The sequence below is a fragment of the Acanthaster planci genome, linkage group LG11 (assembly GCF_054643075.1).
Source record: "Acanthaster planci isolate LZ-2023a linkage group LG11, COTS_SCS, whole genome shotgun sequence".
Lineage (NCBI taxonomy): Eukaryota > Metazoa > Echinodermata > Asteroidea > Valvatida > Acanthasteridae > Acanthaster > Acanthaster planci.
The window spans coordinates 10,800,214-10,820,134 of record NC_141787.1 but is presented as its reverse complement, the minus strand read 5'-3'; the positions used below and the strand labels follow the sequence as shown (position 1 = coordinate 10,820,134).

The window sequence follows — 19,921 nt, the reverse complement described above, 5'->3', positions numbered from 1 at the left end:
ATATTCTATCTTCAGATTTCATTAAATTTGCTTAGGAAAAGTTCGTTAACAATTTTTAAATAACTTCGTTGCTATGTGTAACTAGCGAATTCAAGCGCATGCGCACTAACTAAATGGCCACCATGAACATACGTGTGGAATGAGAAATTCCGCCCGAATTTATTTTCCTTTTTCGTCTGCGGGCAATCATGTTTGTATTTTGTGCCTTCAAATTAGAAGACTTCATATTAACCCTCGGGGCAGCAAGGTAAAAAAAAAAACGAAGGGTGTTGTCTCCACGTGGAGATTCGAATCACCGGTCAGTTCCCGGTCTTGCCTGAACCTGTACGACTGTTTTATGGTAGCTAATACATCCCACAGGCCCCCTCTAACTACATTTCATTATGCTGCTGTGGAAGAATAAGTAATACTAGATCACAACCCAAACAGCCGCCAGTCGGCACATGCCTGCCAACAACGAGATCTGGTTTCTGATAGCGACCATTTGGGCTCCTTGGGGTGACTGATCTTTCAAGAATTTTAACTCGGCCGTAGTTGGGGTCTAGCCAATGGGAGTCTATAGGCTTGTGGTGTATGTACGGAAGCGTATATAGGGCATGACTGAAAAAAATGGGCCGGTATTTCGCCCGGGCAGATTACTATTTCGCCCGGGTGGTTTCCTTATTTCGCCCGGGTGAAATAGTGATCCACCTGGGGAGTGGCGTAGATTTGTGTGTCAGAATGCGGGATGATTGCCTTGGGGGGGGGGGGGGGGCGACTAAGATAGACCGTTCCGACATCTTTCCGCACCATTGTGTTGAAGATGCAAAGTGACTCATGAAGTGCGCTCTGACTCCAGCATTCAGAAAAGGCACAGATGTTCTCCTAATTAATCACCTTTCCCCCGCAGATTAAGTTAGTGGAAATGTCAATAGAACCGATTGCAAATTACCCTTATGAATCTATCAAACATTTTAGCCATAAAACCTGAACAAAAACGCATCAGTTATCTACCCTGATCGGGCGCAGGCTCAGTCTTGCCATTCCCATGAAATAGTTACAGATTTTTTATTTATGAAAAGAGCTTTTTCCTTGCGTATAATTCTCTTTTTAGAGAAATGGAGAGAGTTTAACTTAGGCTAGTTTATCACATTATATCACAGTTCTTTTATCTGCACAAGGGAAGCAGTTTCATAACATAAAGCTAGTTGTTTATATGGATACTAAGCACTTTAAATTGATAGTACTTATATTCAATGGGACTGGAATTGACGACTTCACTAAATTTATATGAATCAAATTTCTCGACTGGGGTCTTTTTAACAATTTCACTGCTGTTTTTGGTAACTTAAGTGGCAATTAAATGTAAATTTGTGCTTTTGTTTTTTGTTCGTTTGTAATGAAATTGTTTAGTTTGCGGAGTCCCCAGGGAAATGACTATGTTTGGGGCTATCCCGGATTAAATCAACCCACTTTGTTTAATGTTTAGGTTTTCCATCTACGTGTCGATTTCTTCCGAGTAAAATCAGCATTATTTTGGGCGGCCATGGCGGAACGAATCTACATTACTTGGATATCGGGTCTTTGAGGCATCTGAACAAGCTACGTACATATTATTTAGGAGTCAGCCTTTTGTTTCTACTAATAAGGGGAGTTACTCGTGACAGACAGAAAGTTTTAAATCGAGACTGATTTGGTATCGTAACGCACGGGTAAATGTGCTTCGCGGGGGGAGGGGGTAAGTGGGCACTTGAATTTCCCCAAGAATAATATAAAAATAACAAAATACGAAAGATGTGACAAAAAATAGATTAAAGGGAATAAAAGCACTATACCCAATTTTAAAAATCAAAGATATTTTTCCCGTTTTCTCCTTTGTTCTTGTCCCTTTCCCCTTTTTCAGCCGTTTTCCTCGGTAGTTTACAGTGGGAGGAGCAACTGCATCCCCCTGACGTTCATGATCGGTTCGTAGTTTAGTGCTATGTACCCTCCTGGAAACCCCTTTTCCCTCTCCAACAAAGTGCAGTGGCGTATTCAGTGTCCAAGCGGGGAAGGGACACGGGAACAGATTCACCCGCCCCCACCACCATTTTGTAACAATGTTTAAAGCCATTCTTTTTCCTTGTAATTTTTAAAAGGAGTTCACGCGAACAGTACTTCAATCTTAACCCTAAAAAGCCAGAAGTATGGGGGAACACTTACAAACAAGGGGGTTCCCCCCCCCGAACTCGGCCATCCCATACACGAGCTTGATGAAACTTCGCGAAGTAAAGACAATCCTACTCAATACAAATAATCAATAGATCACTACATGCTCAGTTCAAATGAAGATTGTTGCTATGGCCAATTGAAGTTTGGGGCCACGCGCTTGCCTGCGTGTCCAAGCAACGTGTGCGCGCGGAAAAAGTGTAGGTTTTGGGCTGCTTCGGGAAAATGAACACCACGCCAGAACAGCAGATCCGATTCTCAAAAAATAGGTGAAAAATGATTGTAATGAGTTAGGCCTACTCAACAAAAGCCTGGAAGACCCAAAGCGTGAAAAATGCACTGTGAGGCTAGAGACAAACTGTGGAGTGGGCGGCTTTATTTTGGGGACGGGGGACAGACCAAAGAAAAATGGACTGCGATTTGTAGAAAATAATCATTTTGCCCTTCCCCCAACCCCAATCTGTGCCCCCCCCCCGAAAAGCAAACTTCATGAAAAAAATGAAAAAGGACTTAAAAACCCTTTTTTTACGAAAACGTGGGGATCCATCCCCTTCAAAAAGTGAGCGATTACTATACACCAAGTCTCCTGGGATACTAATCAGCTCCAGGTGAAATAAGTAATCCGCCCGGACGAAATAGAAAGCAGAATTTGTTTTCAATCATGTCCTATATATGCTTCCGTATGTATGCCTGGGGTGATAATTACAAAAAAAATTTACCAAATTGGCCTTTTGGAAAAAAGTTGTGACCATATTGATGATATGTATCGATCTGTATCCCGGCTCAATTGGCCCTAGTTAAGAGTAATGACGGCAAACGAAGATGCGTATAGAACAGAAAGAGATATTACAAATAGAAAAACGCGTTGTAAATGTGCCCCACGAGTTAACTGGACTTTATATTTTACTAATCTAAAATTACACATCAAGAATACAGTACATTTGCTCCAATACTGATTGCCCGTGGAATCAACATGTAGTCTGAAAAGAAATAAACTTTACAAGCAACATTTCAAAGGAGCAGAGCTACAAAATGAAAAGAATGCATACGTAACCCCTCTTGTAATCCCCTTAACCATTTTTATTACATCCAATTTACGCACCCAACACGATTTAAAGGACCTGCAAAAATGATTACCTTATATATATGTTACCTACATAGTAGAACGAGGGAACGATATTTACATATTATTAAAACGTAGATAGCCAGGCCTAGTTATTATCAAATTAATGGATAAAATTAATTATATGCAAAGTGAGGCCTGTAAAATAAATACGTAAAAACAAGCATCACACTCACTAAACTCTATAGTCTAATTCGACCATTCGACCAAATCAAGTCAGACTAAGCGAGGTTACTTTTCCCCAATCAGACACTTTACTATACGGTACGGTATAGCACTCGGCTACTCATAACTTTTTTATATAAGGCGCCCTCATTTTGATAGCCTATCCAACATTAAAATGCTAGAACGTAGGCTTCAAAGTCAGCTATTAAAGTAAAAAATACAGTTGGATGCCTGAGACGGAGCCCGAGGTTAGTATTGGAAAACGGTCCAAGCTACTGAGTGACCGACCCCGCGTGGCGATGGCCTCTATATCCAAAGCATAAACGCACACGTCATGGAGGATCCCGACTCGAGTCAAGTCTATATCCGCGCGATAGTTATCCGATGACAACTGATTAAAACAAGCTGGGACTTTCCTAAGGAAGATGGGTCAAACTTAAATTTACTCATTTTCGAACGTAGGACACTCCGGATTGCAGAAACAGCCTCTCACCTACCCAAGACTAGTTAACGCCCATTTCAAAGCAGGTCAGTGCAGGACATGTCAGTCCGCCATTAATTTGATATTTATCTCCATTATTCAGTTTGGTAACACAATTTCACTGTTATCGACAAAATACTAATTGCAAATAACATAAACCTCACAAAGGGAAACAAGGGGCGCTTCCCCTCCCCCGACAAAAAATGATGAAAAAAGAAGTAAAAGAAATTAAAAATTGTAAGGAGTAAAAATCGCATAATTTACTTGAAATAAAAACCCCTTATAATATCCCCCTTCCAATGTTTATCAGTTTTGATACCAATGAATGCTTCCCCCAGAAACCCCCTTCCCCCGAAAAAATGGCAACGCCCATACATGGATATATTTAAATAATCATCAGCTTCAACAAGAATATTGGAACGGGAATGTAGGTCAGCTGAAGAATCCAAGAATACATCTCAATGCAAGCTGTGGTAAATTACTTGACATTTTATTCTATCGTAAAAAAATTCCCAGCTGAATTATACGATAATACAAAGTAAGCATACAGTGTTGTCCTAGTGTAACATTACATTGAGGTGGCGGGAACACTAAAACTCAGACGACGTAGTTCGGCACTTAATGCTTTTACACATCTACTAAAGAATTTCTGCATAGGCCCTATGAATGTTTCATTTGCATGAGGCAATAATTTAGCACTGTGTCCTTGGTGGATGGTGAAGTAATAAGTAATGGCAGTCAGTGTTGGTGTTAGTATTAAGTGGTTGTGTTAGGGTGAAAGATTTTTTGAGGATTTTTGCCTATGTCAAATGTAACATTCATCCTTCGATTTCCGACAGTAAGAAATAGCTATGCTTGCTTCAGTTTCATCCAAGTTTCATTGTTCCCATCTAAAATCGCATACACCTATTATTCCTAGAACATTTCTCTACACTTTTAATGTAATAAGTCAGTCGAAATATATCAGGAATACCAACTACCTGTCAGTGGGCTCTATAATACAAAACACTAAATAACACTGCTAACTTGCGAAGTCCACCATTAGTGTGGTTGTTTTCCTATTGAGAATATACTCATTTATCAGAAGAATAAAGTGGATTCTGTCTTGTTGGCTGATGGAGACAAACAAATGAGCAGAGCCCTCCTTTCACAAAGCACCACATCTCTTGAGTCCGACACCACAGCAAGCACGCACCAAGCTCACTGACCGAGCCTGATGACCATAGAATCCCGATGTACACGAAATTTCCTTTGGAAACAGCTGACGGTGATAGAATGTCTTGAAAACTCTGTTCAAACAAAAATTAAAGCAAAACATTTTCATGGTCAATAGTGCCTTTACATTTTAAAAGTGGGTTTCTTTACTTTTGCCACATCACAAAAGACTCTTATCGATAACATTATACCTCATAATGTGTGTAAATCTTACAGTGCGTACTTTATGGAAAAAAAGTTGCCAACCAAATAAAGCAATCTAACTATTACATGATGAAATTCTCAAACCATAATGCTCCAATAACTCCATGATGGAAAGTGTAGACCGGTGCTTTGCCTTCGACTGCCTTCATTCTTAGCAAACATATCCTGGACAAATAGAAGGAAAAACAGTACACACAATAAGCATCTTCTGAAACAAATTTAGATTCGTTTAAGGGTTCAGTGTCAATAACTGAGATTCTTGAGCATAATGAGCTATTTGGGTATTCATCAAGCCAAGGTCTTTCGGGAACAAAGCGCGCGCGAGTCAGGTTATGGCTGCGCTGATAGGACAGACTATCGTGCGCGCGCGTGGCCATATTAATAGCCTTGTGCTGGGCATACGCTGTAGGAATACCGAACTGGCTCATTTACAAAATTTCCGCTGATGTATGCTTTCCATCACTTTATGGAAATTCAGTGAAACAACATCCTTTGCAGAGCCATCAAAGACCCACTTCTCACAACAGAATCTAAGGAACCTAGACTACGTTTGTACATCAGTAAGAATCAAGGGACAAGTTGCAAGAATGTGGAAACACTAAAAATACAAAATACTAATCGGAATGGATAGTTGCATTATCTTTGGTGGTCATTCCAAGTTCATCCACTTGGTAAAATCTTGCTTCAAGGATTTAGTCCCTGGAGAGTTAACAGAGAAGAAATGGAAACAAAGTTAACTTCATGTCAACAGCAGAATAAATTTGACATAGAAACAATCTCTACTGTCATTTTTAAGGAGTTATTAAATGATATCTACGAATAAGCTTGAGGTACATGTTCTTTGCTGTTTAGTCTTCAAGTAATCCTGTGGAAATTTGATATGGTTAAAGCTGATCGAGTCAAAAAATTCTTCCATGTTAGTATACAAAATGTATTTCCAATAGCAGTGGCATCGACTGATGCATGATGTCTCCGAAGTTTGCTTCAGTTATTAAAATGCTTCCATTATCCAGTGCCTAGATATCAAAAGACAAAACTCAAGAGAGAAAGAGAAATCAAGATCAAGTTAACTGTCAATTAAAATTAAACGGTGATAATCAAAACAAACAAAAACCAAATGCAATGACAAATTTAAGCAAAAAGCCACTTACAACAATGCAAAACCCACTGGCTTGAAAACACAATTTAAAGATTGTCCAATAAGAATGATTACACTTCAAAAAGACGCATCGAAAACGAACATAATCAGCTAAAAAAGCGGAATACACGAACCACGGAATATAGCGTCGAGTATTACTGGAGAAAAAAAGGAATGAACAACAAGGGTCAATGAGTTTGAAAAAAATGCCTAAAACAGAACTCCATTCACCTTATTTGCAGTTTGTGTTGAGTCGTGTACAGTCCGCTTCCTCCATCGTCAGAATTGTACGTCTGCTCATTGGAGTTTATGATGAAAAATAAACTTGTTTCGCTGGTCGAAAGAAAGAATACAAAAATACGAAAGACACATAAAAAGAAACAACCTGCGAAACAATAATGAAGCACGAATAGTGGAAGCCAACAATACGCCGTGGTAAAGAAAGCACGAAAAGAAAAAAGAAACTCAAAGCCTTACCTTTCGTTATATAGGCCAAAAGTTTTGCTCAAACTGAAAGATTACTTATCTTATGCACTTCAGTGAGGCACATCTAAATGCTAAGTGACCAGTCATCTTCAGCTTCGTTCAACCATGACCTAAGAATAAAGAGACACCATTTTGAAGAAAAGAAAACAAAATAATAAAAGTGAATCCCACAGGTCAACGAAACAAGAAGACACCAAGAGCCAACGAAACGACGGAACGAACGCGATAAAAACGCATCCACGCAAGTGTACAAAATGTATTTCCATCGGCGATGGCATCGACTGATGCATGATGTCTCCGAAGTTTGCTTCAGTTATTAAAATGCTTCCATTATCCAGTGCCTAGATATCAAAAGACAAAACTCAAGAGAGAGAAAAATCCACATCAAGTTAATTCTCTGTCAATTAAACGGCGATAATCAAAACAAACAAAAACCAAATGCAATGACTAATTTAAGCAAAAGGCCATTTACAACAATGCAAAACCCACTGGCTTGAAAACACAATTTAAAGGTTGTCAAATAAGAATGATTACTCTTCAAAAAGACGCTTTATTTTAATTTAAAAACAAATCAGTCAGAGTCCTATGTCCGGTCATTGTCAGCTTACTCACGGGGTTCCAATTTCGGAGCTCAAAAAATAAAAAGTAAACGAGAAAAACATAAGCACATATCAAAAACTCTGCGAACGACACACGCAGCCACAAAAAATACCATCGAAAACGAACATGGAAAAGAAATAATCACATAAAAAATCAGTATACACGAGCCACGGAATATAGCGTCGAGCATTGCCGGAGAAAAAAAAGAATGAACAACAAGGATCAATGAGTTTGACCCATCCCCTTCAAAAAGTGAGCGATTACTGTACACCAAGTCTCCTGGGATACTAATCAGCTCCAGGTGAAATAAGTAATCCGCCCGGACGAAATAGAAAGCAGAATTTGTTTTCAATCATGTCCTATATATGCTTCCGTATGTATGCCTGGGGTGATAATTACAAAAAAAATTTACCAAATTGGCCTTTTGGAAAAAAGTTGTGACCATATTGGTGATATGTATCGATCTGTATCCCGGCTCAATTGGCCCTAGTTAAGAGTAATGACGGCAAACGAAGATGCGTATAGAACAGAAAGAGATATTACAAATAGAAAAACGCGTTGTAAATGTGCCCCGCGAGTTAACTGGACTTTATATTTTACTAATCTAAAATTACACATCAAGAATACAGTACATTTGCTCCAATACTGATTGCCCGTGGAATCAACATGTAGTCTGAAAAGAAATAAACTTTACAAGCAACATTTCAAAGGAGCAGAGCTACAAAATGAAAAGAATGCATACGTAACCCCTCTTGTAATCCCCTTAACCATTTTTATTACATCCAATTTACGCACCCAACACGATTTAAAGGACCTGCAAAAATGATTACCTTATATATATGTTACCTACATAGTAGAACGAGGGAACGATATTTACATATTATTAAAACGTAGATAGCCAGGCCTAGTTATTATCAAATTAATGGATAAAATTAATTATATGCAAAGTGAGGCCTGTAAAATAAATACGTAAAAACAAGCATCACACTCACTAAACTCTATAGTCTAATTCGACCATTCGACCAAATCAAGTCAGACTAAGCGAGGTTACTTTTCCCCAATCAGACACTTTACTATACGGTACGGTATAGCACTCGGCTACTCATAACTTTTTTATATAAGGCGCCCTCATTTTGATAGCCTATCCAACATTAAAATGCTAGAACGTAGGCTTCAAAGTCAGCTATTAAAGTAAAAAATACAGTTGGATGCCTGAGACGGAGCCCGAGGTTAGTATTGGAAAACGGTCCAAGCTACTGAGTGACCGACCCCGCGTGGCGATGGCCTCTATATCCAAAGCATAAACGCACACGTCATGGAGGATCCCGACTCGAGTCAAGTCTTTATCCGCGCGATAGTTATCCGATGACAACTGATTAAAACAAGCTGGGACTTTCCTAAGGAAGATGGGTCAAACTTAAATTTACTCATTTTCGAACGTAGGACACTCCGGATTGCAGAAACAGCCTCTCACCTACCCAATACTAGTTAACGCCCATTTCAAAGCAGGTCAGTGCAGGACATGTCAGTCCGCCATTAATTTGATATTTATCTCCATTATTCAGTTTGGTAACACAATTTTACTGTTATCGACAAAATACTAATTGCAAATAACATAAACCTCACAAAGGGAAACAAGGGGCGCTTCCCCTCCCCCGACAAAAAATGATGAAAAAAGAAGTAAAAGAAATTAAAAATTGTAAGGAGTAAAAATCGCATAATTTACTTAAAATAAAAACCCCTTATAATATCCCCCTTCCAATGTTTATCAGTTTTGATACCAATGAATGCTTCCCCCAGAAACCCCCTTCCCCCGAAAAATGGCAACGCCCATACATGGATATATTTAAATAATCATCAGCTTCAACAAGAATATTGGAACGGGAATGTAGGTCAGCTGAAGAATCCAGGAATACATCTCGATGCAAGCTGTGGTAAATTACTTGACATTTTATTCTTTAGTATAAAAATTCCCAGCTGAATTATACGATAATACAAAGTAAGCATACAGTGTTGTCCTAGTGTAACATTACATTGAGGTGGCGGGAACACTGAAACTCAGACGACGTAGTTCGGCACTTAATGCTTTTACACATCTACTAAAGAATTTCTGCATAGGCCCTATGAATGTTTCATTTGCATGAGGCAATAATTTAGCACTGTGTCCTTGGTGGATGGTGGAGTAATAAGTAATGGCAGTCAGTGTTGGTGTTAGTATTAAGTGGTTGTGTTAGGGTGAATGAACTTTTGAGGATTTTTGCCTATGTCAAATGTAACATTCATCCTTCGATTTCCGACAGTAAGAAATAGCTATGCTTGCTTCAGTTTCATCCAAGTTTCATTGTTCCCATCTAAAATCGCATACACCTATTATTCCTAGAACATTTCTCTACACTTTTAATGTAATAAGTCAGTCGAAATATATCAGGAATACCAACTACCTGTCAGTGGGCTCTATAATACAAAACACTAAATAACACTGCTAACTTGCGAAGTCCACCATTAGTGTGGTTGTTTTCCTATTGAGAATATACTCATTTATCAGAAGAATAAAGTGGATTCTGTCTTGTTGGCTGATGGAGACAAACAAATGAGCAGAGCCCTCCTTTCACAAAGCACCACATCTCTTGAGTCCGACACCACAGCAAGCACGCACCAAGCTCACTGACCGAGCCTGATGACCATAGAATCCCGATGTACACGAAATTTCCTTTGGAAACAGCTGACGGTGATAGAATGTCTTGAAAACTCTGTTCAAACAAAAAATGAAAGCAAAACATTTTCATGGTCCATAGTGCCTTTACATTTTAAAAGTGGGTTTCTTTACTTTTGCCACATCACAAAAGACTCTTATTGATAACATTATACCTCATCATGTGTGTAAATCTTACAGTGCGTACTTTACGGAAAAAAAAGTTGCCAACCAAATAAAGCAATCTAACTATTACATGATGAAATTCTCAAACCATAATGCTCCAATAACTCCTAGATGGAAAGTGTAGACCGGTGCTTTGTCTTCGACTGTCTTCATTCTTCGCAAACATATCCTGGACAAATAGAAGGAAAAACAGTACACACAATAAGCATCTTCTGAAACAAATTTAGATTCTTTTAAGGGTTCAGTGTTAATAACTGAGATTCTTGAGCATAATGAGCTATTTGGGTATTCATCAAGCTAAGGTCTTTCGGGAACAAAGCGCGCGCGAGTCAGGTTATGGCTGCGCTGATAGGACAGACTATCGTGCGCGCGCGTGGCCATATTAATAGCCTTGTGCTGGGCATACGCTGTAGGAATACCGAACTGGCTCATTTACAAAATTTCCGCTGATGTATACTTTCCATCACTATATGGAAATTCAGTGACACAACATCCTTTGCAGAGACATCAAAGACCCACTTCTCACAACAGAATCTAAGGAACCTAGACTACGTTTGTACATCAGTAAGAATCAAGGGACAAGTTGCAAGAATGTGGAAACACTAAAAATACAAAATACTAATCGTAATGGATAGTTGCATTATCTTTGGTGGTCATTCCAAGTTCATCCACTTGGTAAAATCTTGCTTCAAGGATTTAGTCCCTGGAGAGTTAACAGAGAAGAAATGGAAACAAAGGTAACTTCATGTCAACAGCAGAATAAATTTGACATAGAAACAATCTCTACTGTCATTTTTAAGGAGTTATTAAATGATATCTACGAATAAGCTTGAGGTACATGTTCTTTGCTGTTTAGTCTTCAAGTAATCCTGTGGAAATTTGATATGGTTAAAGCTAATCTAGTCAAAAAAATGTTAGTATACAAAATGTATTTCCAATAGCAGTGGCATCGACTGATGCATGATGTCTCCGAAGTTTGCTTCAGTTATTAAAATGCTTCCATTATCCAGTGCCTAGATATCAAAAGACAAAACTCAAGAGAGAGAAAAATCCACATCAAGTTAATTCACTGTCAATTAAACGGCGATAATCAAAACAAACAAAAACCAAATGCAATGACTAATTTAAGCAAAAGGTCACTTACAACAATGCAAAACCCACTGGCTTGAAAACACAATTTAAAGGTTGTCAAATAAGAATGATTACTCTTCAAACAGAAGCTTTATTTTAATTTAAAAACAAATCAGTCAGAGTCCTATGTCCGGTCATTGTCAGCTTACTCACGGGTTCCAATTTCGGAGCTCAAAAATAAAAAGTAAATGAGAAAAACATAAGCACATATCAAAAACTGCGCGAACGACACACGCAGCCACAAAAAATACCATCGAAAACGAACATGGAAAAGAAATAATCAGCTAAAAAAGCGGTATACACGAGCCACGGAATATGGCGTCGAGTATTGCCGGAGAAAAAAAGGAATGAACAACAAGGATCAATGAGTTTGAAAAGAATGCCTAAAACAGAACTCGATTCACCTTATTTGCAGTTTGTGTTGAGTCGTGTACAGTCCGCTTCCTCCATCGTCAGAATTGTACGTCTGCTCATTGGAGTTTATGATGAAAACTAAACTTGTTTCGCTGGTCGAAAGAAAGAATACAAAAATACGAAAGACACATAAAAAGAAACAACCTGCGAAACAATAATGAAGCACAAATAGTGGAAGCCAACAATACGCCCTGGTAAAGAAAGCACGAAAAGAAAAAAGAAACTCAAAGCCTTACCTTTCGTTTAAACAGGCCAAAAGTTTTGCTCAAACTGAAAGATTACTTATCTTATGCACTTCAGTGAGGCACATCTAAATGCTAAGTGACCAGTCATCTTCAGCTTCGCACATCCATGACCTAAGAATCAAGAGAGACCATTTTGAAGAAAAGAAAACAAAATAATAAAAGTGAATCCCACAGGTCAACGAAACAAGAAGACACCAAGAGCCAACGAAACGACGGAACGAACGCGACAAAAACGCATCCACGCGAGTGTACAAAATGTATTTCTTCCATCAGCGATAGCATCGACTGATGCATGATGTCTCCGAAGTTTGCTTCAGTTATTAAAATGCTTCCATTATCCAGTGCCTAGATATCAAAAGACAAAACTCAAGAGAGAGAAAAATCCACATCAAGTTAATTCACTGTCAATTAAACGGCGATAATCAAAACAAACAAAAACCAAATGCAATGACTAATTTAAGCAAAAGGTCACTTACAACAATGCAAAATCCACTGGCTTGAAAACACAATTTAAAGGTTGTCAAATAAGAATGATTACTCTTCAAAGAGACGCTTTCTTTTAATTTAAAAACAAATCAGTCAGAGTCCTATGTCCGGTCATTGTCAGCTTACTCACGAGTTCCAATTTCGGAGCTCAAAAAATAAAAAGTAAATGAGAAAAACATAAGCACATATCAAAAACTGCGCGAACGACACACGCAGCCACAAAAAATACCATCGAAAACGAACATGGAAAAGAAATAATCAGCTAAAAAAGCGGTATACACGAGCCACGGAATATGGCGTCGAGTATTGCCGGAGAAAAAAAGGAATGAACAAGAAGGATCAATGAGTTTGAAAAGAATGCCTACAACAGAACTCGATTCACCTTATTTGCAGTTTGTGTTGAGTCGTGTACAGTCCGCTTCCTCCATCGTCAGAATTGTACGTCTGCTCATTGGAGCTTATGATGAAAAATAAACTTGTTTCGCTGGTCGAAAGAAAGAATACAAAAATACGAAAGACACATAAAAAGAAACAACCTGCGAAACAATAATGAAGCCCAACTAGTGGAAGCCAACAATACACCCTGGTAAAGAAAGCACGAAAAGAAAAAAGAAACTCAAAGCCTTACCTTTCGTTAAACAGGCCAAAAGTTTTGCTCAAACTGAAAGATTACTTATCTTATGCACTTCAGTGAGGCACATCTAAATGCTAAGTGACCAGTCATCTTCAGCTTCGCACATCCATGACCTAAGAATCAAGAGACACCATTTTGAAGAAAAGAAAACAAAATAATAAAAGTGAATCCCACAGGTCAACGAAACAAGAAGACACCAAGAGCCAACGAAACGACGGAACGAACGCGACAAAAACGCATCCACGCGAGTGTACAAAATGTATTTCCATCCGCGATGGCATCGACTGATGCATGATGTCTCCGAAGTTTGCTTCAGTTATTAAAATGCTTCCATTATCCAGTGCCTAGATATCAAAAGACAAAACTCAAGAGAGAGAAAAATCCACATCAAGTTAATTCACTGTCAATTAAACGGCGATAATCAAAACAAACAAAAACCAAATGCAATGACTAATTTAAGCAAAAGGTCACTTACAACAATGCAAAACCCACTGGCTTGAAAACACAATTTAAAGGTTGTCAAATAAGAATGATTACTCTTCAAACAGAAGCTTTCTTTTAATTTAAAAACAAATCAGTCAGAGTCCTATGTCCGGTCATTGTCAGCTTACTCACGGGTTCCAATTTCGGAGCTCAAAAAATAAAAAGTAAATGAGAAAAACATAAGCACATATCAAAAACTGCGCGAACGACACACGCAGCCACAAAAAATACCATCGAAAACGAACATGGAAAAGAAATAATCAGCTAAAAAAGCGGTATACACGAGCCACGGAATATGGCGTCGAGTATTGCCGGAGAAAAAAAGGAATGAACAACAAGGATCAATGAGTTTGAAAAGAATGCCTAAAACAGAACTCGATTCACCTTATTTGCAGTTTGTGTTGAGTCGTGTACAGTCCGCTTCCTCCATCGTCAGAATTGTACGTCTGCTCTTGGAGTTTACGATGAAAAATAAACTTGTTTCGCTGGTCGAAAGAAAGAATACAAAAATACGAAAGACACATAAAAAGAAACAACCTGCGAAACAATAATGAAGCACAAATAGTGGAAGCCAACAATACGCCCTGGTAAAGAAAGCACGAAAAGAAAAAAGAAACTCAAAGCCTTACCTTTCGTTAAACAGGCCAAAAGTTTTGCTCAAACTGAAAGATTACTTATCTTATGCACTTCAGTGAGGCACATCTAAATGCTAAGTGACCAGTCATCTTCAGCTTCGCACATCCATGACCTAAGAATCAAGAGACACCATTTTGAAGAAAAGAAAACAAAATAATAAAAGTGAATCCCACAGGTCAACGAAACAAGAAGACACCAAGAGCCAACGAAACGACGGAACGAACGCGACAAAAACGCATCCACGCGAGTGTACAAAATGTATTTCCATCGGCGATGGCATCGACTGATGCATGATGTCTCCGAAGTTTGCTTCAGTTATTAAAATGCTTCCATTATCCAGTGCCTAGATATCAAAAGACAAAACTCAAGAGAGAGAAAAATCCACATCAAGTTAATTCACTGTCAATTAAACGGCGATAATCAAAACAAACAAAAACCAAATGCAATGACTAATTTAAGCAAAAGGTCACTTACAACAATGCAAAATCCACTGGCTTGAAAACACAATTTAAAGGTTGTCAAATAAGAATGATTACTCTTCAAACAGACGCTTTATTTTAATTTAAAAACAAATCAGTCAGAGTCCTATGTCCGGTCATTGTCAGCTTACTCACGGGTTCCAATTTCGGAGCTCAAAAAATAAAAAGTAAACGAGAAAAACATCAGCACCTATCAAAAACTGCGCGAACGACACACGCAGCCACAAAAAATACCATCGAAAACGAACATGGAAAAGAAATAATCAGCTAAAAAAGCGGTATACACGAGCCACGGAATATGGCGTCGAGTATTGCCGGAGAAAAAAAGGAATGAACAACAAGGATCAATGAGTTTGAAAAGAATGCCTAAAACAGAACTCGATTCACCTTATTTGCAGTTTGTGTTGAGTCGTGTACAGTCCGCTTCCTCAATCGTCAGAATTGTACGTCTGCTCATTGGAGTTTATGATGAAAACTAAACTTGTTTCGCTGGTCGAAAGAAAGAATACAAAAATACGAAAGACACATAAAAAGAAACAACCTGCGAAACAATAATGAAGCACAAATAGTGGAAGCCAACAATACGCCCTGGTAAAGAAAGCACGAAAAGAAAAAAGAAACTCAAAGCCTTACCTTTCGTTAAACAGGCCAAAAGTTTTGCTCAAACTGAAAGATTACTTATCTTATGCACTTCAGTGAGGCACATCTAAATGATAAGTGACCAGTCATCTTCAGCTTCGCACATCCATGACCTAAGAATCAAGAGACACCATTTTGAAGAAAAGAAAACAAAATAATAAAAGTGAATCCCACAGGTCAACGAAACAAGAAGACACCAAGAGCCAACGAAACGACGGAACGAACGCGACAAAAACGCATCCACGCGAGTGTACAAAATGTATTTCCATCAGCGATGGCATCGACTGATGCATGATGTCTCCGAAGTTTGCTTCAGTTATTAAAATGCTTCCATTATCCAGTGCCTAGATATCAAAAGACAAAACTCAAGAGAGAGAAAAATCCACATCAAGTTAATTCACTGTCAATTAAACGGCGATAATCAAAACAAACAAAAACCAAATGCAATGACTAATTTAAGCAAAAGGTCACTTACAACAATGCAAAACCCACTGGCTTGAAAACACAATTTAAAGGTTGTCAAATAAGAATGATTACTCTTCAAACAGAAGCTTTATTTTAATTTAAAAACAAATCAGTCACAGTCCTATGTCCGGTCATTGTCAGCTTACTCACGGGTTCCAATTTCGGAGCTCAAAAAATAAAAAGTAAACGAGAAAAACATAAGCACATATCAAAAACTGCGCGAACGACACACGCAGCCACAAAAAATACCATCGAAAACGAACATGGAAAAGAAATAATCAGCTAAAAAAGCGGTATACACGAGCCACGGAATATGGCGTCGAGTATTGCCGGAGAAAAAAAAGGAATAAACAACAAGGATCAATGAGTTTGAAAAGAATGCCTAAAACAGAACTCCATTCACCTTATTTGCAGTTTGTGTTGAGTCGTGTACAGTCCGCTTCCTCCATCGTCAGAATTGTACGTCTGCTCATTGGAGCTTATGATGAAAAATAAACTTGTTTTGCTGGTCGAAAGAAAGAATACGAAAGACACATAAAAAGAAACAACCTGCGAAACAATAATGAAGCACAAATAGTGGAAGCAAACAATACGCCCTGGTAAAGAAAGCACGAAAAGAAAAAAGAAACTCAAAGCCTTACCTTTCGTTAAACAGGCCAAAAGTTTTGCTCAAACTGAAAGATTACTTATCTTATGCACTTCAGTGAGGCACATCTAAACGCTAAGTGACCAGTCATCTTCAGCTTCGCACATCCATGACCTAAGAATCAAGAGACACCATTTTGAAGAAAAGAAAACAAAATAATAAAAGTGAATCCCACAGGTCAACGAAACAAGAAGACACCAAGAGCCAACGAAACGACGGAACGAACGCGACAAAAAACGCATCCACGCGAGTGTACAAAATGTATTTCCATCGGCGATGGCATCGACTGATGCATGATGTCTCCGAAATTTGCTTCAGTTATTAAAATGCTTCCATTATCCAGTGCCTAGATATCAAAAGACAAAACTCAAGAGAGAGAAAAATCCACATCAAGTTAATTCACTGTCAATTAAACGGCGATAATCAAAACAAACAAAAACCAAATGCAATGACTAATTTAAGCAAAAGGTCACTTACAACAATGCAAAACCCACTGGCTTGAAAACACAATTTAAAGGTTGTCAAATAAGAATGATTACTCTTCAAACAGAAGCTTTATTTTAATTTAAAAACAAATCAGTCACAGTCCTATGTCCGGTCATTGTCAGCTTACTCACGGGTTCCAATTTCGGAGCTCAAAAAATAAAAAGTAAACGAGAAAAACATAAGCACATATCAAAAACTGCGCGAACGACACACGCAGCCACAAAAAATACCATCGAAAACGAACATGGAAAAGAAATAATCAGCTAAAAAAGCGGTATACACGAGCCACGGAATATGGCGTCGAGTATTGCCGGAGAAAAAAAAGGAATAAACAACAAGGATCAATGAGTTTGAAAAGAATGCCTAAAACAGAACTTGATTCACCTTATTTGCAGTTTGTGTTGAGTCGTGTACAGTCCGCTTCCTCCATCGTCAGAATTGTACGTCTGCTCATTGGAGCTTATGATGAAAAATAAACTTGTTTCGCTGGTCGAAAGAAAGAATACAAAAATACGAAAGACACATAAAAAGAAACAACCTGCGAAACAATAATGAAGCACAAATAGTGGAAGCAAACAATACGCCCTGGTAAAGAAAGCAGGAAAAGCAAAAAGAAACTCAAAGCCTTACCTTTCGTTAAACAGGCCAAAAGTTTTGCTCAAACTGAAAAATTGCTTATCTTATGCACTTTAGTGAGGCACATCTAAATGCTAAGTGACCAGTCATCTTGAGCTCGCTTCCTTCTTCGCACATCCATGACCTAAGAATTAATAGACACCATCTTGAAGAAAAGAGAACAAAATAATAAAAGTGAATCCCACAGGTCAACGAAACAGGAAGAAACCGAGGGCTGACGAAACGACGGAACAAGCGCGACGGCAAGTACGTGTACGCCCGAGGAACAAAGATCTAGCGCACGAACTGTTTGAAATTGAAAATGTAGCTTTTGGGGGGGGGGGAGTCTGACCAGTTTCAATTACATTTTCATTAAACAAATAAAATTAAGCTGACGTTCACTTCAATGTAGCAATTGTCTAGTGGAAGCAATCTAACCAGTGTCTTCAGCTCGATTCCGCCATCCATCCAGAGGTTCCATACATCAATTTTCTGAACATCAAAACACAGACACTAAAGAACAATAGACAATGTGCATTAATTCCACATAAAAAGATTCAAGCTGAATCCAAGGTTTTAAATTTTAGCACAAAAACATCCTCAAGAGCTCGAAAACGACGGTAAAACGACAGTTAAACGACGATGGTTTTAAGTTAAAATCGATTACTTGAACAGTTGTCAAAGAAAACAAAGATAAAAAAGGGACAAGGACAAGAAACGATACAAAATGGAAACTACTAAAGCAGAAAATGTGCAAAAATAAAACAAAACAAAACCCCCAACCAAATACAAAACAGCAACCACCACAACATACAGCAAAACAGAAAGCAAAACAAAATGACAATAAAGAAAGAAATTTGACCAAAGTTGTGTTTACCTATCAGGTTCTGTACGTTTGCTTTTTCCTTTGTCGACCGTTTTCGTCATACAGTCCTGAACATGAAAGAGAAAAAACTAAAAAGAAAGAAACGTTACTTGAAATCAAAATCATGAAACGAAATGCTAGCCATTATAAAGGTACATGCAAGAAACTAAACATTATTTGAAGGATCGAAAGCGAAATAAAAAACACCGATCACAAACGGGTCACAAAGACACGAATTTATGAATAGTCATTAAAGGGAAACAAGAAGGGATTAAAAACTCACATTTAAGCAGAATGTCCATTCCACTTCATCAGAAACACGTCTAAACTATAATTTTTTTATTCGATAATGTACAAAAATGCGACTAATTGTCGTTTAGTTCGACAGCCCGTGAATCACCAAACCTTCTACATTATATTCTCCCTTTCCGTTTATATGCTGCCCATTTAGCACTTCCTGTATGCACAATAATAATCACATCGGGGTGACGATGTCAAAATCATTTGCAAGAGCCATGAAAAACGGAAAAGGATATTTCATGTTGCTTGTCTTTGTTTGATGTTGTGTATGTAATTAAGATGAGTTTTAGCAAGAAATGTTTCAAAACTGGCATTTGTTATTTTTTCTGAAAACCTTGAAAACAACAACACTGAAAGTGAGTTTCAGGTGGTCGCACTGAGTAAATATGCTCTCGGCTGTGGTTATAATAAATGAATATGTATTGGATTTCTTCGCTTGTATTTTTAAAGATACTTGTTTACTGGCGATTTCGAATGGCTAAGCTCACGCAGCTGAAAGCTGGACACAGATATGAATGCTTAGATGCACACGTTTAACACCGAGTGACCATTTTTATTACATTCCATGGCTGAATACTGCGATCGGACACTTCACGTCTGAACTATGTATGAAAACGGTTTTTTTTTTACATCCATTGTGGTTTATAAGTATTTTGAAACTGGACCTTTTCTTGAACAATGAAATATTTTAAATCGTTTCTTCACATCTGTTGGTGCCATTTCTGTGACGTCAACCAGGGAGGGGGCTATTTATATTGTAACCCCATTTCTGAATGACAATCAAACTGCATTGACACTGCACTGCAATACTCAGTAGAAATTGATTTAAATTGAACAATACAGGTACCCAATGTTGTATACAGAATAAGCTTGCGTGTGCATCAACAAACCGCCCGCATGAGGTGACTACAGTACGGTAA

At 38.2% G+C, this 19,921-nt stretch overlaps 1 long non-coding RNA gene across 1 annotated transcript; it reads right to left on the bottom strand.

Annotated features, from left to right (window-relative positions):
- Nucleotides 1–9,472: 9,472 nt before the first annotated feature.
- Nucleotides 9,473–13,070, bottom strand: LOC147797465 (uncharacterized). Its single transcript, XR_015427247.1, has 3 exons — nucleotides 12,013–13,070; nucleotides 10,566–11,180; nucleotides 9,473–10,349 (listed from the first exon to the last, which is right to left on the bottom strand). It is a non-coding gene; the product is annotated as an uncharacterized LOC147797465 (long non-coding RNA).
- Between the last annotated feature and the right edge of the window lie 6,851 nt (nucleotides 13,071–19,921).